Raw genomic sequence first — 27,113 nt, forward strand, 5'->3', positions numbered from 1 at the left:
CCTTTCACAAGTTAAGAAACAACCAGCTTGAGAAGAGAGTGAACAGTGGTTCTAGGTAACCACGCCCAGAAGTAGTATGGGAGGCCATGGGTTCATGGCATGTGTAGACAGAGATTTGTCCTTTATAGGAGAATGGTTTTAAATGAAGCTTATGGTCAGGCTCGTGAACAAGGTTGATAAACACTTATGGAGAGAAGGGTTATTTTTCATGACCACCTATTGGGTCCATGCTGGGCATAATCGACCATACCATCTAAGGTAATAGACATTTGCTGGCAGAGACTGCAGCTGTCCACCGAAATCCATCCTTTCCTCTTCTTCTAATAGTTCTGGTACACTTTCCAGCCTCCCTTGCAGGTAACTAGGTTCTTGCAGATAAAACTTGAGTAGAAGTGATACATGCCATTTCTAGGTCTGGGCCTTAGGACACCGGTATGCACACTTTAATGCTCTTTTTCTCTTCTGACAAGCTGATCATGACTCTGCATGAACCATGCAGATGAGGACAATATTCTAGGGGATGGTAGAGCAACAGCATGGAAGAAATCTGCATCTCTGAATGAACATGTGGTCCAGACCCTCCCCTCTAACCTGCCTGCTTACCTGAGCTCTATTATGAGACAGAGGATAAACTTCAACTGTTATAAGCAATTGTATTTTTGGTCTCTTTTATATGCAGCTCAGTCTTACTTTAATACTTCTCCCAGTGGTAGGATTTGTAAAATATAACAGAACTGGGATGTGCTCATTTCTATTTTTGGTGGTGTATAGGCACCTTTATACTTTCTGAGTAGAGAAAAAGTAGGAAGGAAGTGACTTTGAGAACCCATTTTAGCTACTGCAATTCTCTCCTCTATAGCTAAAATAATGTGCCCCAAATCAAGCAGTATTTTTTTTGCAATTTTTATTGAGTTAATGATAGGTCACAATCTTGTGAAATTTCAGTTGTACATTATTGTCAGTCGTGTTGTAGGTGCACCCCTTCACCCTTTGTGCCCACCCCCAACCCCATCTTTCCCCTGGTAGCCACTAATCTGTTCTCTTTGACTACATTTTTAAATTCCTCATACGAGTGGAGTCATACAGAGATTGTCCTTCTCTAACTGGCTTATTTCACTTAACATAATTCCCTCAAGGTCCATCCATGTTATTGCAAATGGGACAATTTTGTTCTGTTTTACGGCTGAGTAGTATTCCGTTGTATATATATATACCACAATTTCTTTATCCAATCATCTGTTGATGTACACTTAGGTTGCTTCCATTTCTTGGCTATTGTAAATAATGCTTCAATAAACATTGGGGTGCATAGGACTTTTGGAATTTCAAGCAGTATTTTGTAAATGAATGCCTAGGATGATGGAATCAAGAGCATGTGTGAATGACATTAAGTGGTTGGTATGCTTACATCTCGGAAGCTAGGAATAGCTCAGTGTGAACTTGATAAATTAGGGGAATTGGCAGCAAAACCTAGAGGAAAGTCAAATAGGGCAAGGGCAAGATGTGCCAATCAGAAGCCAAAAACAAAAGGCAGAGATAAAAGACAGGGGCTGTCTGCACATGAGCAGCAACCCCAGAAAGTCTGGAGCGATTGCAAACCTAAGAGCAAATACCAGTCAGCAAAACAGTGCTGCTATTAAGAAGGCTAACATGGTGATGCAGTAACAGGAGGGTGACAGGCCAAAACCAGGCACGAACATTTCCTCTTTATTGGCATATTGGCGCTGGTGAAGACTTTAAGAAACAATGGTGTCTGGTGTGGTTCTCAACACTTTAAGAGGAATGTAGCGAAACTGGAGAGAGTCCAGCAAAGAGTAACAAACGTGATAAAAGAGTAGGAAAACAGAACCTGAGAGGAAAGGTTAATAACTAGGATTGTGTAGGCTGAAGGAGCGAGAGGGCTAAAGGGTGAGTTAATATCTGTTTAAACATATGCCTGGCTATTATAATGAGCAAGCTGACTAGCTGTTCCACACGAACCTAATAAGGGAATGGGGGGAGGGGCATTTACACTGCAGCCTTAGATTTGTGTTAGATATAAAGAAATTTTGGGGGGGATAGAAGAAGTTGTTTTACACAAAAGCACTCTAAAAAGGGGTTTGTGCAGCAGCTTTTCTTCGAGAGATGGAGGACTGCAATGCAATGGGCATTTGCTTGATGTTCCAGGCAGTCGGAGTTGACAAGACTGAGCCAGTCATGGAGGTAGGTCACTTTTACCTTCAGAAAGGACAAATGAAACAGGCGTAATGGTATATTTTGTAAGACTACTGCCACAAGGGAAAAAGAATTGTTCATATTCATTAAACTCATTTCCACCTTCAAGCCCAGTTTTGTCTTTGTGAATTGGATAGAAACAGGAGCAGAGGAAGGTAACCGGGGATTTGAATCTCTACTGTCCCATTTGCCTATGTCTAGAGGAGTTTCACAGACATGAAACTCTAACAGTGCCAAATGATCACCCAAAATGCTGGGGGTTTTGCCCTTGGGTTAGGCCTAGCCTAGATCCTTGATTGTCAAAATGCGATCCACGGACTCCCTGGGTGTAGCTGAGACAGTTTTAGGAGTCTGCAAGGTCAAAATGATTTTTATATAAATACTAAGATAGCATTTTTCATTTGTAATGTAACCACTTTTGCATTGATGACGTAAAAGCAATGGTGGATAAAACTCCTGGTGCCCTGGCAGGAATGAAAGCCATGCCACTAACTATAACAGTAGTCATCATATTCTTCACTAGCTAATACTTGATGTAAAAAACAATGCTGATTTCACTCAAAAATGTGGTTGATGCAGCAGTAAGAATTATTAATTTCATCAAAGGTTGCCCTCTGTTATGAAGTCTTTTAATATTTAGTGTGACAAAATGGGAAGTATGCAAAAAGAAATTCTGCTGCCCACTGAAGCATGATGTTTGTCTCAGAGAAAAGCACTTGCAAGATTGTTTGAATTGTGAGCTGAACTAGCTTGATTTTCCATGGAACATCATTTTTACTTAAAAGAATGATTGGCAGAAAAATTTGGTGATTTATGCTTGGGTATTTGGCAGACATTTTATTGAAAATGAAGCAGGTAAACTTGTCACTTCCAGGAAAAAATACAATATTTGTTGGCAATGATATGATCTGAGCTTTCAGGTCAAAAAGAAATTTAGGATTCTAATTTCAAAAATTAGAATTTGGGGAAATTTTTCATTTGGATAGCTTCCCAATGCTTAAATATTTTTCTCATGAGATTGGTGGGGGTATTTGTAAATGTGATTTCTTTTTATCGTGTAAGCAAATATGTCAACATTTGGAAAATTTGCATTGCTCTATGAGTCAGTATTTTACAAATCACCAATGTATGATGTTACAAAATCAAGCATGGGTAAAAAAGCCATTCAAAGTGCAAGTTAGTCAAATAATTTTAATATAGTAGAGTATGAAGAGTTTATGATATGGTTTCAGATTCCACATTGCAACTAACCCTAAGAAACTAACATGTGTCGAGTTAGGTATAATGTCAGAAAAGAATATCTACCGTTATTTCTAAAATACCCCTTTCTTTTCCAACTACGTATCTCCATGAGGCCAGATTTTCTTTACATTTTTCAAAACAGCATATTGCAAAAGATGGAATGCAAAAGTAGATATGCTACTCTTTTCAACAGTTTTTTTGTTTGGGAAAAATATTTTTAATAAAAATACTATATATGTTATCTCATGGTTTGTTGTAATTTTAAGTAAATAAATACTTAAAAAATTTCTCACTTTTAATGTCTAATATGGTAAATATTGATATGTATAACTCACATAACAAAATCTCTTTAGACTCCTCAATAATTTTTTAGTGTAAAGGGTACCTGAGATCAAATAGTTGAGAACAGCTAATTTAGACATTTGCTGTATGTCTCATGCTTCTCTAAGTTGTTGTTAGACTATTATTGGACTAGTATTCTCAAGCCGTTCTTAAACTAGGTTCCCACCCATGTACTTATGCACAGGTAAGAGGAGTTGTGCAAACTGGTTGGATCATTCTTTAGCTGACACTTTATCTTTCTGGTACAGGTACAACTGCTTGCACCCTGGCCCCTGGCTGAGTGGGTATCTGACAAACAGAAAGGTAGTCATCTCGCCAGCTGTGTATAGGGACAGAATGACCAGAAGGGAAAATAAACACTAACTCACTCATCACATACTCTGCTTACTCATGCTATCCAGGCTGCAGCCACTTTCTTTTGGCCACTGTGGGATTCCCAGGCATGTCACACTCCTGTGAGCACAACATCTCATTGTGGAGTTTGTCAGGTTATATCACGTTCTCGGTACTATCTGCATTCCAACCACAGGCAAATTTCACAAAGTCAACCACTTCGTAAATGGAGAGGGTCAAATTCCCTAATTATTCGCAGGTCTTCTGGGTTATATTAGGGGCTGTATGAAAACCAGACAGGGTCCTTGTTCCGTAGATGCCTTGGATTCGACATTCCTTCTCTTCTCTGTAGAAGTTGATGGAGTTAATATAAGTCTGGTCATTTGGATGAAAGCGACTTCAAAATATTTCAGAGACTGATTTTGGACTTCAGACTTAGGCAGAGATTGTCTGGTTTTAAAGCTATTTATTGAAAATGTCTTGTCAATTATTTGGCAATATTTTATAATAATGGATGTGGTGGAAGAGGTTTCCCAGGAAATAGACTCTAACAGAGTTGCATGCATATGCTGTATTTGTGGGGAACAATTCTTATTAGGTGAAGGAGACAAGATTGAGGAGGGGAAAAATTACAAGAGAAGGCTCAGGCAGTTTCAGGGGAATCTCTGGAGCTGGCATGGCCCTTTAGAGCCGCCTTGAATCAAGGAAAGAGGGCCAGGCCACTGAACCCTGAATCTATCAGTAGGCTGCTGCTGGGGAGGGGGCTAGAAACTTTTGTGAGGCCAGAAAGGGTTCAGTCATGAGGGGTCAGCAGCTAACATTCACAATATCTTGGAGAACAAGTGCCTCAATCCAGAAAGTTCTAGGTGACACACCACAGCATCCGTTACAATGGACCTTCGGTATTCTCTTTCATTTTGCATTACCTTGTAAATTAAGCGGGTTAACGCTGAAAACCTAAACCTACATTTCCTTAGAATGTTTTCTGTCTAATGTAATATCTAATCTAGCAACAAGAGGGGAATGAGCACCATAAAATATAGTGAAAATAAAGGAGAAATGAGAAATTACACACAATGATTTGAGGATGTTAAAATGGGGAATGGCTTATTTTGAGATAGGCTAATAACATCCAAACTGTAGCTCCCCAAGTGTCTACTGACACTATGACATCATTAATATTCTACAAATGAGATTGGCTGTTCCACCTTTTAATATTTCCTCAGGATCTCTAAGTAAGGGCCGGTATTGTGTAAAAGAAGGCCTTGGTAATGGGAACAAGAACTAGAGAAGATTCTCAAGTTTATTTAGTTCAGCTTCTAGATAAGATAGATATTAACAGATAAGAGATAGCAACAGTTATTCATTAAATGTGTGCATTGTTTCCAACGTTGTGTTATTCAAATTACATATATCCTTTCTTATTCGCACCACATTTCTGCAATGTAGTGGTTGTTATGTTCATTTTGCCAATGAAGCAACTGAAACTCATAGATTTCAGGCTATACTCCCAGGTCATACAGCCAATGAATAGGTAAACTGGAATCAATACTCAGGTCTGTTTGATTTGACTCTGGAATCTGCGCTCAAGTACTGAAGTATCCTGTTTAGACAATAACCCTGAGGTTTTTTGGTTTTTTTTTTTAAATTCAGGAGTAGTACTGATATCTCACTTCTAGTTGAAGAAAATGAATGTATCAGCTAGTTGCCTTTTGCCATGCTTTTTTGAGTCATTTCATGATTTTTGGAAAGATGCAATATAGGTTCAGATATGCTTGTAATTGTAAATATCTTTCCTAACTGTCTTACCTAAAGTGTAGTCAAAGTAATGACCAAATATAAAGTTTTCCCTAGAATATGGGTAATCTCGGTGTCCTGGAGATTCTATTGCTTCTTTGGGTGCTACATGCCTGGAAGGACTTAGGGAGACAGTATTAAAAAAAAAAAAAACTAGTGATTCCTGAAAAAAATTTTGCTTGGTTTCTTTTATCCTACTGAAGCGTTGCTCAGACTATATGTTGCCATCTTTTCCTTTCCCTTGCTCATTTAAGCCTGTCCTTGATGCTGTTTTTTAAAAAAATATTGAAGTATATTATACATGCAGAAAAATATATTATCCATACATTTTTTGTCAAAGTATACCATGCATATAGAAAATACAGTATGTTATACAAAAAGAAAAGTGCATACACCATAAATATACAGCTTGATGAATTTTTAGAATCTCAAAAGATCTGTGTACCCAAGCACTTCATGTTCTTTTTTCTTTTTGAGGAAGATTAGCCCTGAGCTAACATCTGCTGCCAATCCTCCTCTTTTTGCTGAGGAAGACTGGCCCTGAGCTAACATCATGCCCATCTTCCTCTACTTTATATGTGGGACACCTGCCACAACATGGCTTGACAAGCCATGCCATGTCCGCACCCGGGATCCGAACGGGTGAACCCCAAGCCCCAGAAGCGGAACATGTGAACTTAACTGCTGCGCCACCGGGCCGGCCCCACTTCATGCTTTTTTTAATCAGATGTCGTATGTATCAGCATTATTGGGTTTGGAGGTGCAAAAGCCACATAACGTGACTTACCTGGCCCCCTCCTCTACTTCCTGTTTCTGGGTAGAGGTAAGTGCATGGTAATCTCAGGTTTCATAAAGAGAAGAACAAGGAGTTCCTTATGACAGGATAAAGTTGGAAAGAGCTAAGAATAAAAATTGTGACAGATTGAAGAAGAACCTGAAAATCCCAGGATGCAAGTATATTGCCAGGGAAAAGACTTGAAAGAAAAGGGGTTAGGCAGAAATTGCATTAACCAATTTCAGTAGTCCTGGAAAAAGTAATTTTGGACAGAGTGCAAGTGTGAAAAATATTGCAGAAATGGAAGCAAGAGAACACGTCGGCTATTGACCATAAGGTGCAGAGGAGAGTGAGGAGGCAAACACGACTCGAGAGTGTGAATCCTGAGTGTCTGGGAAGATATGGGTACCACTGAAATGAAATGTGAACTGGGAGAGGATGGTTTTGCAGGGAACATAGTGGGCAATTTCAAGACTGTGCAGTGTCAATAATATCAATTACTTTACAAAGAACTAAAAGGGGGAGGGACGAAAAGCCATCATTGGATTTGCTTATTGGAGCAGAAAGCAGATCACAAGGGATGAGCACGTGGCAAGAAAGTAGAAACAATAAGTGTAAACTATCCTCTCCGTTCAAGACTTTTTCAAGGAAAAAGACCCACAAATTAATTCAGGGAATGCCTAAACCAGGAAAAACTTTTATGGGGGTATATAAACAAAAGTGGTAATAAAGTCTCAGTGAAAGAAGAGGGCGTGGCTAAGTGAAAGGCTTAGCATGGGAGAGGAGAACACTTTCCCACGAGGTCAGAAGGAAAAGTTGAGATTTTGATGGAGAGAAAAAAAGGAGGAATCAAGCATTGGCCTTGACTTTCTCTGGGAAGCAGGAGATCATATCACATAAGAAATGGAGGGTGGGAAGCAGTCTTGGAATTGACACTGTGGGGAATACAACGAGCCGTAAATCATTGATGAGAACAAGTACTGTCAAGCAGCAGTGAGGGCCCAGCTGACTTCAGAGAGCCCAGAGCTGTAGTGGAACCACTCAACCTGGCTTTGTAACTTTCTTAGGCAGCATTTGGCAGCCTGGGACTGGCAGCTGAGAAGGCAAATGATGGTATTTACCCAGTCTTGGGGATTGGAATGGCAGCTCTGGGGCAAAAGAGTGTGAAAATCTAATAAAGTGGCTGACCCTAGTGTCAAGGCTGGTTAGGCAAGCAAATGAGGCCAGAAGAGGAGCTGATGAACTGAGACAATAGTGAGCTATCGAGGGATGGGGAGGGGAGGGGTAATAATGAGACTGAGAAGCAGATTTCATTAGACATGAGGAGACGAGAGACTTCTAATGATAGAAGTTTCTGGTCAGAGTTTGCTGTAGCTTCAATTCAAATTATATTAGAAGAGAAAAGAAATAAGAATAATACTAGGGTCTAAAGATTTGGGATGGGATCAACTTTAACCAATGTTGGTTATTGTTATAGTTGTTTGTTTTAAAGCCAACTGTACGTGAACCTTTGCAAATACTGTCACAAGGACTATATGTCTGATAAGTCTGACAATTAGTGTCTGCAACAATCTTTCAAATTTGTAGATGAGTTTACACTTTCATAAACAAGGCCACTTTCATAAACAAGAATTCTCTTAACCCTCACAACAAACCAGAGTTCCTTTCCTTATACAGATAATGAGAGCAGTTTAGGAATTTACCTGAGGTCACAAAGAGAATAAATGGCAGAAAGAGGAACTCCAGACAAGCCGCCTCATTCCAAAGCTAAGGTTCCTTCAAGTCTGGAGCCCTGGGTTATAAGCAGTATTGTGTTATCTACCTTTGGTTTGCAACACTTCAATAGTGTCTTTAATGCTCAAGACCTGTGGTCATGTGCTAATTTACACAGCTGACTTATTCCTAGTTCAAAAACGAATACATGTTTAATTATACTCTCAAATTTTATAAATACAGTTGTCAACTTTGTCCTTGATAAACTGAAGCAGCATCAACTTTCAGGCATGATTATTTGAGTGCACAAACCTTATCTTAACAATTACTTGAAAGCAGAGAAAATAATTAAAAGAAGGTATTTATGTATGTTATCAACTTGACTGATATTAAAATAGTACACATGATATAGACAGGATTCTCTGTTTTTTCTCATTTTGGGGCAGAGGCAAGAATGCATGGCAGGAAGAAAGTCTGCATATCTTGGCCCGTCAAGGTTTTGGCAGGTTATAGAGGAGGGTACAAATTCCCTCCTATATTGTGCTGGGATATAAGCTTTCTTTTGGCCAATCTAACTGGGCTGCCTATCTACAAAATGGAGGGTAGAGTTAGAAATACTCACAGACCTTGATGGTGAGAGATATATATATTGTGTTTGTGTGCTGAGGTTCAAATCTTGAGGGTTTTAAAGCTCCCCTCAGTCACTTTTTTGAAAGGGTATTGCGTTTAAGCTATACTAAATTGGGTTTATATATCAGTGACTATAAAGTGATTATAAAGGAAAAGAAAGTTGCTATCTTAGCTCGAGTACCAAGTGATTGCCAGATGCCACAGCTATGGTATATGGCACTAATGGGTGACCTTTTCAAAAGAAAGTGACCTAAGACAGACAACATTCCAAATGTCATCATAGCCTGGGCGACTAGAAAGATTCAGAGAGTAAGAAGCAGAAAATGGTGGTGAATGAACAGACTTTTCCAGGTCATGATGAGATCTGATAAATTATCCTTAGTAACCAGAATTAAGGTTAGCTTTTTTTCTTCTTTTTTGCCTCCTCTAACACAATTCTCCTAGTTGATTAATATTATTTTTTCTCTATCGGATAGTAGAAAAATTTTTTCACTGAACCTCGGTTTTTAACGTTGTCTGCTTTTTGTTTTGTGTGTGTCAATATTGCAGATCAATAACAAGTCAAATAACTGTTAGTAAAACTCTCAGAAAGACGTCTTCTAGTTCTTGATGGTGTACTGTCATTGTTGATCCCGTCTAGTATTTAGAACATTATTATAATAAGGAGAAATGCCTTAGAGAGGTTACCATGAATGAAATGTGATGGAAAACCAAAGGAAAGAGGAAAAGCAAGAAAAATATTAATGTGAGGCATATGATTGGAAAGAGACAAACAAGAGACGGGTACGTAATATACCAAACCAAAGTGGTAACTAGTTGGATATTATTTGATCATATCTTTTATGGAAAATCAAGTTTCACTTATTCATCAGTTCGGGAAATCTTATATGGTTAAAAACACATTATTATTTATTCACATTCATGGAAGTAAAGAATTACAAATTTGTTTTTTAGTAAAGTTCCAATTTCTTCTCTCAAATTAACTTTTATATTCCATTGAACACTGTGTTTGCCTGAGTGACAAAATCTGGAGTAGGCAAATTACCCTGCTGAATTGGAACATATAATTAAAAAGTACATCAAATTTAATTGGGAATTGGCGTTACTTCTCCGGGCCTCACTTATTGGGCGAGAGCATTGGCCTTGTTAATCTTTGCCCTTCCAACATAAAAGCTCAATTACTTTTTTATTCCAATTGTCCTCACTTAACCCAAGTGACGATGTAAATGGAGCAGCTTCTCAGGGGCCAAGATGCAAGGGCTTTGTCCAATAGCTGCTTGGTTCATTCTAGATACCTGTTTTGATGAAACAACCAGAATTGCCATGATTTAAATTTATTCCATTATCTCGTAATGGTCCTTGCAGCTCTCAAAATCTGTGTGTTTTATAATTTCTGGATTGATTTGCCTCAGATGAAAAATTGGGGGTTTGCATTAGATGACATCCAAACTTCCTTCTAGTTCTAGAATGTCAATGGGTCTAGAAAACAGCTTTTTCTTTTCAAAGCTGGTTTCAACCACACTTGCTTTATAGTTTTTTTCCCTTTAAACAAGAGAATTTTATAAGTTAAGGTTTAGGTTTTTGCAACATCATAATTTCAGTCAACCATCAAATTGTTTCTGATTATTTAATCATGGCATGATGGATACCAAACAACTGAGTCTTTTTTATGCCACTTTTCTTCTTGATATTTTGAAAACCTGTAATTAGTTTTAGAACCAAGTAAAATACCAAAAACTGGAAGATAAAAAGTTATATGGAAGTCATGATATATATCTTGGTAGGTGTCCAATAAATCTCCTTTTTGTTTTAAACTAAAGAAAACAATTTTGCAAAGTAAAAATTTGAGAAAGTAAATAAATGAATTATGCCATGGTTGGGGTTGTATGTTTATATTAATAATAAATCATGCTGCATATGCAATCAATTTCAGTATTAATTTAAGTAGCTATCTGCTTAAAGAGATATACGAGATGATAGCTAAATGGCATCTAGAATTGTGTTCTCTTTCTACGGCATTGCTATTAGGGACTTGTCTTTCAGAAAATAATTATAACTCTCACAATAATAAAATTAGGGACATAATCTCCTGAAAAGGGTGAATACCAATAGAAAAGGCCAATGCTTTCTCAAAATTTCTGAGAAGTGCTCTGTTAATTTAGAAATTTGTTTAACAACGTAGTGATAAAATGAGCACGATGATATGCATCACACTGAAGAAAAGATGAAATTAAAATCATTATTTAAAAGTGGTATTCTAAGTCAACATTATCGCTAATTTTAAGATGTTTATTGAGTCTTAAATATTAAGTTAGCAAGAATAAAAATTTTAAAACTGAATTTTAAAAGATTTTATATTGCTGATTTGTTTATATTGATTAACTTGCTTAATTTTGTAATTGTCTTAAAATGCACAGCTATCAGTATAATTTTTTTCTTCCCCTTTCAGAGTGTTAAGACTTGCTTTGGGTTCAAAGACTCAATGATCATTAAGTTTTTCAAAGACAGCTGTTAAATTATAATTACAATTAAATTTTTTAAATGTTTTTTCTATAGCATAAGAACTGTAGGTTAGTATATATGTACTTTTTCCCATAAATTGTTTCTATACTCAGTACACACGCATGTGATAGTATTTACTTGTACATAGAGAAACATATATAGAGAACATATACACACACATATGTACACACATGCATTGAGGTTGAGTTTTTGATTCATTTCATGTATTGTGAAACTTTAAAATATGCAAGATAATACTCAATTTTCATGACTACAAAATAATTAATTTTAAGTCCCAAAATATTATTAAAATGCTATAAAGTGTTAAAGATACATGTACATGTTTTATATATCTATATGACAATAATCAGTCCAGAATTATGTAATACTTAAAAATTTACCACACAGGGGCTGGCCCCGTGGCCTAGTGGTTAAGTTCGCGCACTCCGCTGCAGGCGGCCCAGTGTTTCGTTGGTTCGAATCCTGGGCGCAGACATGGCACTGCTCATCAAACCACGATGAGGCAGCGTCCCACATGCCACAACTAGAAGGACCCACAACGAAGAATATACAACTGTGTACCGGGGGGCTTTGGGGAGAAAAAGGAAAAAAAAACATAAAATCTTTAAAAGAACTGTTACATCTTTAAAAAAAAATTTACCACAGAACTTTAAACATGTGGATTTTCAGATATTTTATTTTAATGCATTTTCTGTCTCAAACTGAATGACATTTCAACATAGCTCATTGCATTGACGATATATATTTGCTGGTGCCATTAGTTTGAATTTAGCAATCATGGTGCTGCTTCAGCTAGCAGCAAACTTCTAATGGTCAAAGCATCAATGTTGTCCTCCTAATTTATTAAAATGAAATGCTCCAAAAAGACATTATTAAATAAGGATGTGCCCTCTGGTGTGTATTCAGCACTTTATGGAGTCTTATAAACTATACATAAGATAGTCAATGATTTTTCTTGGCAATACTTCATTTTTGTATGACTGCTAATCCCTGCGAGCATTTACTACCACACCACCACACAGGAGTAGGTTGTGCATCCGTGTACGGTATGAAAAGCTCTAAACGTGAGAACACTTTCGGCAAATTTGACTTATCGCAATTTCACATTCTTTTGTGTTCAGTTTGTGGTGCCTGGTTTCTGTGTGAAATGATTTCCAAGTTTTCAAATGAAAGCAATTAAGAAACAAAACATTTGTACCCTTCTAACTTGTGTTTCCTGTACAGCTAGATACAATACAGATGCTAAGTCACCGGTCTAAAAGAGCTTCCACAAATCTATAATAAAATAATTAAATTAGTGAGCTGTGTTTAGATCAGAGACCCTTGGTTGCCAACTCCTAAGAACTCAGGGAATTCAGAACCACAGAAGGATCATTTGGACTCCATTTGGCAGAGACGTCAGAAACTCGCTGCTCTTGGGAACATCCTTTTCCAATAACATTTATGGCTCTAGATGGAAGCGAAAAGCACCATATGTTAAGAGTTTCCTGCAAAGCTTCCTGGTAAGAGAGGAAATAAATTCAACTTGTCACAGCTGCTCGTGGGCCAGTCAAGGAGGATTTTATCACAGCCTTAAGTGGTTTACAAAACTGTCCTGTTATCGACTGAAGGGGCTTTACATTGCAGGTTTTCTCATATTGATGCTCATAATCTAAATCGTTAAACTATTTTTCTTCTTTGGACTTCAGCAGTATGCATCATCGTTTGCTTCTAAGCAAGGAGAATTATTCAAAGCAATTCAGCTAAGAATCACATTCCCATGGCAGTCTCCACAGCCCTCCATGGCTTAACTGCTAGAATGCCTACGGGTCTCAGTTCTACCTCAGGTTCGACCCGCGGGTCCTTACATTTTGCATAATTTAAGATGGGAACTGCATTTAATCAGGCTAAATTGATTATCCACCATTCTGAAAAGTCCCGACTGGCTTAAACCATGGCAAAGACCCATAGGGTCAGAAAAGATTTTTCTGCTAGAGGTATAGGTAATCCCGGGAAAAGTGTTAAAACTTTCATCGTGAGCCACAGGCTTTCCCCTAAAGTGATCCATCTTTTTACCCTCATGATTAAAAAAAAAGTTAGAGTCACTATGGGCATTTCAGTTTTCTATCATAAGCAAAATCCTTTTTAGTTTGCAAATCTACTGAAGAGATAGTGCCATACGTAAGCATCACATTTTCCTGATTAAGGGTAAGTTAAACTGATCACATTTGTTCCAAACGAAAAGTAAGTTCTTGATTTACCAACTCGCAGCTTCACATTCATGTCTTTGTGTAAGGAATGATCAAACTTATTAACGAATTTCCTATCATTTTAACAATCAAAGATGGTTTAAGCTAAAGTAAAAATTGCAATCTTCAGACATGTTTAATTATGAAAGGAATCATATAGTAAATAAATGTAGTAGAATTTCAAAGTGCCTTATGGTAATGAAATTTCCAGGATTTGTTATTTGTTTGTATACACACATCATTCCTACAAGTGAATTATAAAAATATATAAAAATTAAATAAATCATAGTGAAAAAAATAACGTAGAATAATAAGATGACAAAAGGGAAAAATTTAACACATCAGCCCTATACATTTATAAAAGTAGGCTGTGGATTATTCCAAGTTTCCTAGCAACCAAAACAAAACAGTTAAATCATTCACATGTTTTTCGACAGGAGGAAAAATTGTCAAATTATCCGTGTAACTTGTGAACATTAAAGTGCAATTTAATATGAAACAATTTCACTAGCGTTATTGCATTGCACAGTTCTGGGGGCACTGTTCACATAGGTAGTCCTGAAACAGGAAGCAAAAGCATCAGTTGTTATAATAGAAGAAAGGTGCTGGTTTCAGCAATGTGATGACGATCAATAACAAATCTGTGATAGGTCCTTTCCACAATGACCATGCAGCTTTCCACTGTCAGTCATTAGACAGAAATATAATTTATAAAAGAAACTCTGAGACATTAGAAATCATGTCCCTTTGCTCACTACACTCCTATGGGTGAGCCTGGAACTGCCCTCTCTACATCTGTTCTCTCCGTCATTATTTAGTAATAGAATGTGCAGCCTATATTTCCCATTCTCTCTTTCACCTAGGTTTGGCCTCTCTGATCAATATGATGGGTACAGAAGTGATATGCGCAACTTCTCTACCTATCTCTTTAAACGTACTTGCCACAGGTTTTCTCTTTCCCTCTCTTCCTGCTTGCTGGGAAATGGTGATGCCAGGATCAACTTTGGAAGCCACCTGTTGAGGATGGTAGTGTTGTCCCATGTACCCTGTATTGCTTACGCCTGGACTATTATGGGAGACAGAAATAGAATTCTGTCCAGTTTAACACTGTCTTTTGGGTATTTTTAAAATTAAAGATCTTAATCTAATACAACATCAATATTATCATCTGTGTTTATAATCCCGTCACTTTGGACTAGAGAACTGAAAAGAAGAAAAACTCAAAAGAAAAAAAAAAGGAAGGAGAAAAGGATGTTGGCCCTATTTTAATAGGTTAATCAGATCGCCAAAGAATCACTCACTCAGTCGAGGCGTGAGTCTTTGAGTGTTTTGCCAATAGCAATAACAGAATCTTGGGCAGGGAATTGAATTTCGTTCTAGCTATATCTGTATTCAAATTGATTCCAACATTTCCATGACTTTTGACCTTAGACAACTGATTCCAACTTCTCTCCTTCAATTTTGTCTTTAGTGTGATTGTGAGAATTAAAAAATATTAGCTAACATTTACTGTATGCTGGGTCCTGGTCTAAGTGTTTACATGTGTTATTCCATTTAAGCCTTTTTGCAATCTGTATATGAGAAACTACTATTGTCCTGCTTTATAGCCGAAGAAGCTGAGGCAAGGAAAGTCAAAGCAGCTTGCCCAGCGTCGAAAGCTGGTAAGTGGTGGAGCAAAGTGAAAGGCACCAATGTGTTGGTCTCTAAGAGATAGCATGTGACTTTCTAAACAAGATGGTCTTTCAAGTATTAGTGCCATGCTTGGCTATCCATGATTATGTATCCATAATCCCTTTTTAATAGCAGTTTTCTGATATAAAAAGTAGTGCTTATAAATCATAAAGATATTATAAAATGCACAATAGCACAAAAAGCCATTAAAAGTCACTCATACTTCCTTCCCCCAAAATCACTGCTAACACAGCACATAGACTTCTTTTAGCATCAGACTGTCCTCTTAATTGTTTTTATCATTTGATGGCATGTAACCCAAGTACCTCCTTTAATCCCACCCCCCAACAAAAATCACCACCTCTAATTTCTAATGTGTATTGTGAGGAAGGATGTTTCCTTTTGCTACGTTAGTCCAAGCAGTTCCTTGGCGCAATATTCTGCTCCCTGCTACTCCCAGATTAGTAATAGGTTTGCCTTGCACTTTTCTGCTGGTTTCCTCTGGAACTCTGGGACACAGTCCCTCTAGAGTGTTGCTCCCACCCTGAAAGCATGGTGGCTAGAGATATGTAAGGTAGACTATGCCTTCCTTTGCTTTTTGTCCATTTTCTTTGCAATATCTCAATTCAAGTCTCTGCGTGTGTATTTGACATTAATGTGTTAGGGTAACTAGAGGAAATTACAATGACAGGAAGAAAATTGTAAAATGTCTTTACTGAATTTGACTTTCTCATAATTTAAGGAAAAGGCACCCAAGATGTTAACCACATTCTTGGATTCCTGGGCACCCTCCAGTTTCTGACCTTGTTCTCCTAAACTCCAGCCTGCAACTCTCTGTGAAAATGCAAATAGCAAAATGGGGATAATGTCAGTACTTTTCTCATGGAATGTTATGAGGATTAAATGAATTAATATGCATAATACACTTAGTGCCTTGCATATAGGAGGTGTTATATTAGTGTTATTAATATTGCTACTGTTGTAAAGGTAGAATTTAATCCTAGTTTCCTATACTGTACAGGGGCCAGCCCTGTGGCATAGTGGTGAAGTTTGGCATGCTCCACTTAGGTGGCCCAGGTTTGTGGGTTTGGATTCTAGGTATGGACCTACACCACTCATCAGCCATGCTGTGGTGGAGACCTACATATAAAGTGGAGGAAGATTGGAACAGATGTTAGCTCAGGTCTATTCTGCCTCAGCATAAATAAATAAATAAATAAATAAAATCTTTAAAAATCCTAGTTTCCTATAGTGCGCAAAGTCACCTCTCTAACACGGGAGAAATCATTTCACATCACTAGGCAGAGCTATATTAGATACTTTCATTTATACACACATCACCTTTCAAAGTGTGGCCAGGCAGCCTTCTGGGAATAAGAAACATGACACTGTTAAGCCATGTACCTGTTAAGAATACTTAAGCTACAGAAGGCTCAGCTAAAGTTTTTAGATTCTGGCTATAAGCGATAACTTCTTAGAAAATGCGCTTGTTGCAGTCTCCGTCTTGGGGGAGGACAGGATGCCAAGCTAGTTTTATTCTTCTGACACATATAGCATGAACATTTCCCACATCACTAGGTAATCGTATAAAATTTGACTTTGATTATGGACATGATCACAAGGGAATTGTTGAACCAGAATCTCCTTACTTTCATGAAGAAATTAAATTTTCAAAAAGCTTTAGAAGGAAACATTTATCTTGCAAAATCATCTGCTCCTTATCCACAACATACTTCATGCAAACCGATGGTAGACAAGAGTTTTTAAGTAAACTGGTTACCTAGCTCAGAACACAAGCGTATTTGAGGTAGAATAAATGTATGTGTAAAAACTAAGGTAACTAGTCATTTCAATTCAACAGTCTAGCAAAAATATTGTGAGGACCTACTGTATACCAGGCCTCTTGGCACTGAATCTACAAATAAGACTAAGACTCCATCCCCGCTTTTAAAATGTACCTGGCAGAACGAAAAGGAAAGACGTAAATTAGGGAAATAATGTTTTACAAGGATATTGAGCAAGTCATTCTCATTAAACTTTATCACCATTTTAGATGTTACCGAATACAGGAAAAGCAGAAGGAAACATTCAGATTGTCATGAGACAAGCTATTCCGTTTACTGAGTGCTGAAAACTAAGAGCAGCAGATAGACTGGGTAACATGGAGGATCAGAAGGTAAGTGATGATCACGTCAAGGGAGCAGTAAAATTTGTGTAACCTGTGAAATAAAGAAGGTGAGGAAAAGGCAGAGTCTTGAAACTTGGTTATAGGGCCTTTCTCAAAGTAAGAAAGCTTTATGTGTTTTTAATGAGAAAAATTCTATGAGTGATTCATCAATCAGACATGCTAGGAACACAATGAAAACAGCAGCACTATTGTACTATTTTGGTTGTGCGTGTGTGAATAAACAGGTACATATTTCTATGTTCCCAGGTTGTGGGTACTTCGAGAAGGAAATTCTACTTTATTTAAATTCCTCCATAAAGCACCTAATGAAATTTAATAGAAGTAAAGAAGTTTACATTTTGAATGAAAATTCATAGTGGTCCAGTGACAAGCTCGAGTTCAGAGAAGCAGCAGTTTGCGTTAATTACTTTTGTTTCAGTATTTGTGTGAGTTACTGTCTGCTCCTTTCACTCCTGTGTTTCATTGGTTCATCCTAATAGCACTTCTAGCAACAACAGTTTAAACGAAGCCTAGAGGTCTTTTAGGGGGCAAAAAGGACAGCCATCAGATGCAAAGTTTGTCGATAGGCCTGAATGGGTCACCAGGTTGAAAATTTTTGCCAATTATGGGGCTATTAGAGCTGATACAAAAGAAGCGGAAATATATTCCTAATTATTTTGCTTTTGGAAAAAGCAAGAGGCCATCATCCATGATAATACCTGCATATAAACAGAGTACTTAGCTGCCTAGGTTTGTGTCTATGGGTATATTTACACCGCCTCCCCCTCCCGTATCCTCTCAGCCTCAAAACTGGCAGTTACATATGTTCCTTTCAATGTGTCAAACAACCAACAACTTGGATTTGAAAAGAGGCAGGCATTCCAAACTGGCAAAAACAGTGGAAATATATGTGTAACAACATCAAATTCAGACAGACAATAGCTAATATTTATTAGCTTATGTATGTGTCCTAATATGCTTATGACATGCCAGGTACTGTTCTAACTGCTGTGTGTGTATTAATTTATTCAATCCTTCTAAGAACTCTATGAGTGGGTCACATTCGTGTCACTATTTCACAGGTGAGAAAATTTAGGCATAAAGAATATTAAGTAACTTTCCAAAGGCCAAATAGCTATTAAGTGTCAGTCTGGGATCCAAATCCACAGATTTTCCTTCCAAAGCATCCATTCTTAACACTGTGGCAAAGTGTGTTCTTACATCTAGACCGTGTAAGATTGATATGACGCTCATCTGGGGATGGGGAGGGGTGCTCGGAAAGGAAATAGCCTTTAATTGGCCAAGTCTGTATTTCACTCCGCCCACCCTCTCTGCCTTTTTTTTAAAGCATAGTAGACTTACATCATAGGCCTTTGTAGAGGAGACCTGCAACCTTGGCCTAGGCCTGCCACACTTCGCCTTCTGGTACAAAAAACACCTGGAGTGATTGCCCCAGTGACTGTCAGAACAGAAGGTTTCCACGTTTTTCTCAAATTTTCAAAGCTGAGCTAAACAATAATAATATTTTAAACTTTACCACCTTGCACTCAGTGTCCCCAGACGTGGTAGAGCTGCTTGCACGTTTGCTGTCTGCATTTGTGTTTTTTTTTTTTTGAACTGTTTGGAATGTCAGGCCCATTAAGAAGTAACATGTTCATTCAGGAAACACAATCAAAATCATTGAACATCTTTCTCAGGTAGGAGTGTATTATTTTTTTCTTCTTTGCAGAAATGTGGATGGAAATCACACCCATTCTGCTAAAGAGTAAAAAGAAATCAGTTCAAACCTATCATGAAATAAGCATTTCAGCAATATGAAGTTGGGAAATCATAGCAAGAGAACAACCAAGAAATTCAAATCACAGGGTTTACCGTGTGTCTAATTCTTTCCTTCTCCTGCATTGTATTCACATAAAAGAAGAAACACGCAGGTCAAACCCTACCACAATGAGTATCATTATCACAAAACTTCTATCTAACCAGAGAGAGGAAACATCATAAACAGGGCCAGCATTTCAGAACTTCAGATTAATGACAGTAAATGAAGAGCGTGGAAAATTTCTTAAACTCTGTAGCCAATAGAGTTTAATTAAACATTAACCAAGTGCTCACTGGGCTATAGAAGTTGTCCCTGGTGGTGCCAATATGAATATGACTTGATTGGTACCTTGAGGACTGATAACATATGCCTAACCATTATGGGCTCCATCATGTGACTGCTGCCTGAAGTTTTATTTTATTTAATTTCACAAGAGCACTATGACTGTTTAATCTGAGATGCATGAAATTTGGAAAACCTGTCATTGTTTCTACAACTAGGAAGTTGCAAAACCAAGATCCAAAGTCCAAACACATGCATGCCTGTTGATAATGCTGTGCAGGCCTGTGGAGCTCACTGAGAAGAGAATAAGGTACCAGAGTAAGTGAGGTCCACTTTCACTATACTAGCAAGGGAGGCGCCAAGATCTAGAATGTCAAGGCCCATTCAACCATGGTCATGCTGGCTTTGAGTAAAGTGCAGAGCCACATGCCTGAGTGTCCTGAATTTGCCCAAAAATGAGGTCCTGCCATGTGCTTTGCTCTTCATGCTCAACCTTTGAGATTCTCGTTAGACACCTCAAGACCATGGTCCCAGAGACCACAGAGCCACTTGCGTCAGAAGGACAATGTCTACTGCTCATTTGTTTACTTTTTTTTCCTCCCTTTTTATCCGTTGGATTTCATAAATCTTTTATCCCCTTTTAGCATTATTTTATTACACAGCGTATTTTAAAATTTGTGTTGGTGCTTATTTTTTCTAAGATGGCTTGGGTTTGAAACCCAGTCTGTCATCTACCAGCGATGTGATCTTGGGAAAAATCACATACACACATGCACACACACATACGCACACACACACTCACATGTACCCTTCGTAGATCTCAGTTTCTTCAGCAGTTAAATGATCATAATAATCCTGTCTCTCGCTGAGCTGTAAGCATTAAATGATATAATAAGGGTGGGACTTGACATATGGTAAATGCTGAACAAATGCTACCTATTATTTCTGAATTTTCTAAATTTCTTATTTTTATCTAACTTTGATGGAAGGGAGATTAAGATAAAAGTTATAATGCAGATCCATAAGTTAATCAGCATATGCTTTCAGAAAAGAAAGATGCTTCATTTTTTTTTTTTTTTTTTGAGGAAGGTTAGCCCTGTGATTAACTGCTGCCAATCCTCCTCTTTATGCTGAGGAAGGCTGGCCCTGAGCTAACATCCGTGCCCATCCTCCTCTACTTTATATGTGGGACGCCTACCACAGCATGGCTTGCCAAGCGGTGCCATGTCCATACCCGGCATCCGAACTGGCGAAACCCAGGCTGCTGAAGCAGAACGTATGCGCTTAACCACTGCACCACCGGCCGGCCCCAAGATGCTTCCTTGATAATTGGAGTTTCATGTTAATTTATTTCAAGGTGTACTGCGACATGGAGTAACAGGGGATGCATTTCCTTCAGTGGTGTCTTCACTTGGAGAAGCCCCAATGCTGTCAAGAAGAGGATGCCCACCAGGTTTATTCCCAGCATAACAACCTGAGCTTGAATGATTTACCTCATTGTGTTTATTTGCAAAAAGAGCCTTCTTTTTGGCTAGTTTGCCACTAGTGGGCAGAGCATTCAGCTAAGATGCTTTGGTGATAGTTGTTTAGCATGTATAGATATAAATGGTTGCTTCTGACTATAGCCACAATCGTTTGTCCAATCAAATATTCTTAGGGCAATAGAACAGGTTTAATACATCATAAGGAAAAAAAACCACAATAAATATACATTTTTTTAAAAAGCACACACATACACACACAAGGCCACTTGCTTCATAAGGGAGCTGTGCAACTGGCAGGAGCTTTGAGGCTTGTAGTTATTTAAGAAGGAATTGAGATCAAGCCTTGGAATACAGGCAGCATTTCAGTAGATGGATATGGGAGGCAAAGGCATTGGGATAAGTGCCAGGGGTGTGTGCTCACAGGCAACATCTAGTGTCAATAGATACAAATATATCCAAACTCATTTTCAGCTCTCATATTTTCATCTTAAAAAACAAACACTACTAAAAATATTTAATTGTTATAGCAGAAAAAGTATCTCCAACATGTGATACAGAGGCACTTTCTTAGGTCACCGAAAATCACTTGGTAAACTATTGATGAATGGCTTGAAAGCGTTAATACTGTTTCTTATATATGCTTAATAAATCCAAAGACAGTAACGTATTCAATGAAACAGCAAGTTGCTCTGATTAAAAAAAAAAAAAAAAAGCAGTCTCTCCTTTCCCAGATGCAAGATCATTTTGGTGATCACGTCCATCAGGCAACCACTGAAGTCCTGGGTGAGTCTCTGAGGAGTTCCTGACCATTAGGAAATTCTTGAGCAGTGGGAGAGAGATGGGCCTGGAGTGGCCAACAGCCTGTGGAAACATTTACAAAAGCATTCAGCAGTCCCTAATGACCAGAAAGCAAATGGATATTCCACTGCAACAATGAAAAGAAACATTTCAATTTGGATTTGTTTGCTTGTGAAACAAATGTTTACAACGGAAACCTCTGTTTGGGTTGTTACCACGTGCTCAAACAAAGTATGTATTTACTGAAGAATCAAGTACAGCTTCTCATTGTAAGGATTGCCTCTTTGGGGACAGGCTATATCATAAGGATAATGTGCTGGATAACAAAAAAGAAACAGAACTACAAGACTTTAAGGCAACAGGGCAATATGTGCAACACTTACCGGCTCTGCAAAAGTGGCTTTCCCAGGAAGTATGTATTAGTTAGGATAAAAAAACTCCAGGCCAGTAACGTAGAAACCAAGAATATGGTGGCTTAAACAAGACAGAGGTTTATTTCCATCTCTTGTTACAATTTAGGTGTAAGCAGTCCAGACTATGGTGTCAGGAACCAGGCTCACTCAGTTTTAGCTGTAGCATCCACAGCATTTGGCTTCCAAAGTGTGGTCCATGGTGGCTGCTCTGGCTACAGACATCATGTCTGCCTTCAAGCCAATGGAAAAGAAAGGAGAGTCGAGGGAGGGATTGCTTTTGCCCTTTAGAGCAGTGGTTCCCAACTGAGGGCAATTTTGCTCCTCCCCGAGAAGTTTTTTTGTCACAACTTGGTGGTGGGGGAGGGAGGTGGTAGCAGCACTATTGACATCTAGTAGACAGATGTCAGAGATGCTGCTAAACACCTACTACGGACAAGACACGCCCCCATATGATGAATTATCCGGCCTAACATGTCAGTATTGCTAAATTTGAGAAATCTTGCGTCAAACCGAAAGCTTCTTGTTGACATATATTTGCAGGACACAGAAGCTGGCTGAGGACTGTTTCCACTACACTCCAGCTGCATTCTGAGGGAATTGCCTGGCATAAATGTGCATAATCTTTGGCAGAGACTGCCAGTGGTCTCCAGTGTCTGTTCTCTTCTTGTATATTAATAGAACTTCAACCTGGGCCAGCTAAAAGATTTCCAGCTTTTCCCCAATTGTAGCAACCAAAAATGTCTCCAAACATTGCCAAATATCCCCTATGATATTTTATTAGGAAATATTTCTCAGTTTGATGTCCTTGGGCAAGTCAACTAAACCTTTGGAATCTCAGTTTCCTCAAAACTAATTATATGGGTAAAACTTTTCTCTGTAAACAACTGTGGTAGGCAGAATTTTAAGATGTCCTTCAAGATTCCCACCCCGGGGTGTATACACACCTTCTCCCTGATATTCAATCAAACACTAAGCTATGTGCTGCTGCAATGGAACTTTTCAGATGTAACTGAGGTCCCAAATCAGTTGACTAAGAAAAGGAAATTGTGCTCCTTGCACCTGATCTAGTTAGGTGAGCACATAAATGGAATGGGGCTCTTCCTGGCAAAAGAGATTCATTCAAAGTGTGAGAGGGATTCAATGCAAAGGACATTCTCCACCACTGGCTTTGAAGATAAAGGGGACCATGTGTCAAGAATGTGATGGCCTCTAGAAGTTAAGAGTGGCTCTAGGCAGACAGCCAGCAAAGAAATGGAGACCATAGTCCTATAGGAATAAATTCTGCCACAATCACATGAGGTGGAAAGAGAACGTTGAACTTCAGATGAGGACACAGGCCATTTGACACCTTTGCTTTTCTTTCGTAAGACTCTGAATAGACAACCCAGCCACTCCATGTCCAGACTTTTGACCTACAAACCTGTGAGCTAATAAATAGTATTGTTTTAAGCTGCTAAATTTGTGGGAATTGGTTATACAGCAATAGAAATCTAACAGAGTTATTGCAAAGATTGATTGCAGTAATGGTAGTTACCCTTTAGCGAATGCTATTATGTTACAGAAAACTAGCTAGGCATTTTAACAGAATTATTTATCCTTTCAATAACTATTGCAAGATAGGCATTATTTCCCCCATTTTACAGCTGTAGAAATGAAGGCTTATAGAAGTTTCTTAATTTGCTTAATATACCACAGCAAAGAACTGAAATTTAAATGCCAGCGTCCATATCCTTTTCTCATTGTCTAACTTTGTTAAATATAAAGTGTTAGAAAAAAGAGGCATCCTAATTTTATTCATTTTGCTATGCATACACCATGACTAGTGAACATTTTGAGAGACAGTAGACACACAAACGTCAAACACTGTGCAATTACACACATGTTGAGGTTTAGTTCTGGAGTCCACGATAGTGGCTAATCTAAGACAAGTCTTAGTTTTCAGCTTAATGACACCTCTATCTATTTGTTTGACGTCTTTTTCCCTTTAAGTTGCATTCAGCCAGCAGTGGGAGCTTTGAAACCCAAACATTCTCTGTCGTCATTTTTCAAAGAATATTTGAGCCATTTCTGGACTTGTTGTACATCAAGGAAAGGAATGCCAGAAACCGCATATCTAAATGTTTACTTAAAATAATAGTAATTTTGATAACTGTCACTTAGGAGCATTTATCATGTGTCAGGCCCAGGGCTAAGTTCAGCGTGTTGGACCATCCTCAGAGAATCCTGTGATGTAAACAGCATTACTACGCTAAGCTTACAGGAGAGGAAATGGCCTCAAATATCTTCAGCACCTTGCACAGGCAAACTTGCAAGGAGGTAGCCCAGACAAAATCAAATCCATGATCTGTTAGACTCTGTGCCTCTTACCTCCCAGTAGATATTGTTGTTAATCGTGGAATCTCACAAGGGTCCTCCAAATCTGCCACTGGAATGAAGAGGCTTTCTCAGGGTGTCCCCAGACGAGTCTGGAACCCTAAACATGGTGCCTGGTATTTACTATATCTTGATTCTGGTTTTAGATACCATCTACATACACATCTCCTGTGTATGCATGTGGTTCTTCAGTAGAACTCATTTGGAGTGCTGCTTCTGGTTTACCTATGCCATAAGGAGCCTTATGGCTGGAGTGCGTCTGATGGTGATGACTTTTGTTGCTTTACTCATGTTCTTTCATCCAAATCCTTAAAGGGTAAGGCACTTCAATACAGCTGGTGAAGATTAGGGTATATTGTAAGGCAGAAAGCTGAAAACAGATTTCTCCAAGCCATCTGTAATGGCTATGCAGCTGTGGTGCCCGCACACATCTGGAGAGCTGCTGTAAAATAAGAGTCTAACATTTGGCAAAGGTACCCGATGGCCTTGTTATCAAATGTGAATAGAGGCAGAGTCAAGTTTAAGACTAGGAAGGGGACAGCCATAACAATAACAAAATACGCAGAAAGGAAAAAGAGCAACTGATAGATAACAACACATTACAAAAGGAGAAAAGTGTATGGGGAAGATGGTGAGATAGCAGGATGAGCGTCTTTGAAAATGCTAAAGAGAGAGATTCAAAAATGCCTTGATTGTCACAGTAATTAGAAACTATTGGAATCGTGCTTAGTTAAATCTGGTTAATTTGCGAGACTTGGCAGAAGAACTGGTGTTAAAGGTTGCCACAGATGACATTTGGTGTGATGTGTCCTGGGGGCGCTCCATCATTACTGATTGAGTAAATGACATTAACAAAAGAGATGGACAAGCCTGTCTCCACTCATTTCATGGAATACCATTGCCTTTTAAGGGATCCTGCCAACCTCAGCTTTTCTTCAACTGAAAAAAAGAAAAAATGGTGCTGGAAGTAGCTTTAAGAAGAATTGAGTCATTAAGATGGTGCAAACAGATTCCTTTTCTGAAAGCATGGCTACCCTGTGGTCAAGTCCCCCTTGGTGCTCTGTAATAGATTCTCCCACAGCCTTTGAATCTTCCAAGAAGTTTCAGCAAATGATTGATAATAGGATCTGCCCCTAGAAAGGAGGCAGATTTCAGAGCTGCAAGAGAAAGCCCATTGAATGGCAGGATAAATGCAGGAGGAGAACGGAGAGGCCTCACCATAGTGGGAAGCTCGGTTTCGCTCTAAGTCGTTGGCATAGAGCTCAATTTGGGGTCTTGATGCTCCTTTTAGTTTTAAAGTAGGAATCTCACAGTCAGTCTTTTTTCAGGTTGAGTTGACATCGAGAAAGCAAGCTGCTCTACTTGGAGCCAAACCAGACAGCCTGCCCATTCTGCTCATTGGATTTGGGGATCTGTGTTGAGGTAGCTTGAGCTGGAAGTTTATTCATCTCTGCTCAGATGCCAAATCCATTGGTCCAGAAGTACATAGAATCTAATAAAATAAATTAGCAAAATGGCTATGTCATGGACATTTCCAAAATGTATATCTTGTGGTTGGTCTCAGTTGGAGACTCTTTTATTTTTAACTGATCAATTAAACTTGTCTAGCTACATGAATTGTTCTAATTACTGAGTTTTGCCAGAATTAAATACTCTAAGCTAAATCAACTAACATTTAGCAAATGGGAGCTCCTTCTTCTGCTTCTCTCCCTAAGAGCCCTCTATAGAATTAACAGTTAGGTGCTAATTGCAGATGATTAAGTGCTCACCAGTGTTGGAGTCCTTTCTTTAATATTAATGAGATGGATTAGCATGGAACATGTCTTCTATTAATATTATAAATGGAAGCCTGCATGGATCACTAAGTGCTCTTTTGTATCATAAGGAGCATTTGGTTTAAAGGAATAAAGAAAGTACGCTCCTAAACTGTATCTTCCTTTCAATTGCGAAATAAAGTTACTGAGGGAAATGTTTCAATATCATTCATTTAGAGCAACCATGTAGCATTTTTGCAATAACCAGAGTTGCAAACTTTTACGTAAAACTTCTTTCAGCCGTCTCCTTGAGTAGGCATAGCACGTTAAACCAGAGTAGAGTTTAAATCATTCCATAAAGTATGATCCAGAAACACCCACCTTTCCATACTACTAAAAGAAATTACTTGACAGTTCAGCACTATTTTCACAAACCTGAATTCTCTTCCAAGACCACTTGCTTATTTAAAAAAATGTTAATTGATTTCCTTTACCCATTTGAAAACAGCAAACTGACTGCTTTTTCTTTTTGTTGAGGAACAGATAGTTAATAAT

At 38.4% G+C, this 27,113-nt stretch overlaps 1 long non-coding RNA gene across 1 annotated transcript; it reads left to right on the plus strand.

Moving 5' to 3' along the window:
• The first annotated feature begins 1,571 nt into the window (after positions 1-1,571).
• On the plus strand, positions 1,572-25,745 carry LOC139040377 (uncharacterized). Its single transcript, XR_011494826.1, has 4 exons — positions 1,572-1,908; positions 2,111-2,202; positions 17,522-17,644; positions 21,094-25,745. It is a non-coding gene; the product is annotated as an uncharacterized lncRNA (long non-coding RNA).
• Positions 25,746-27,113: the final 1,368 nt, after the last annotated feature.

Source organism: Equus asinus, chromosome 16 (genome assembly GCF_041296235.1).
Source record: "Equus asinus isolate D_3611 breed Donkey chromosome 16, EquAss-T2T_v2, whole genome shotgun sequence".
In the NCBI taxonomy this organism is placed as follows: Eukaryota; Metazoa; Chordata; class Mammalia; order Perissodactyla; family Equidae; genus Equus; species Equus asinus.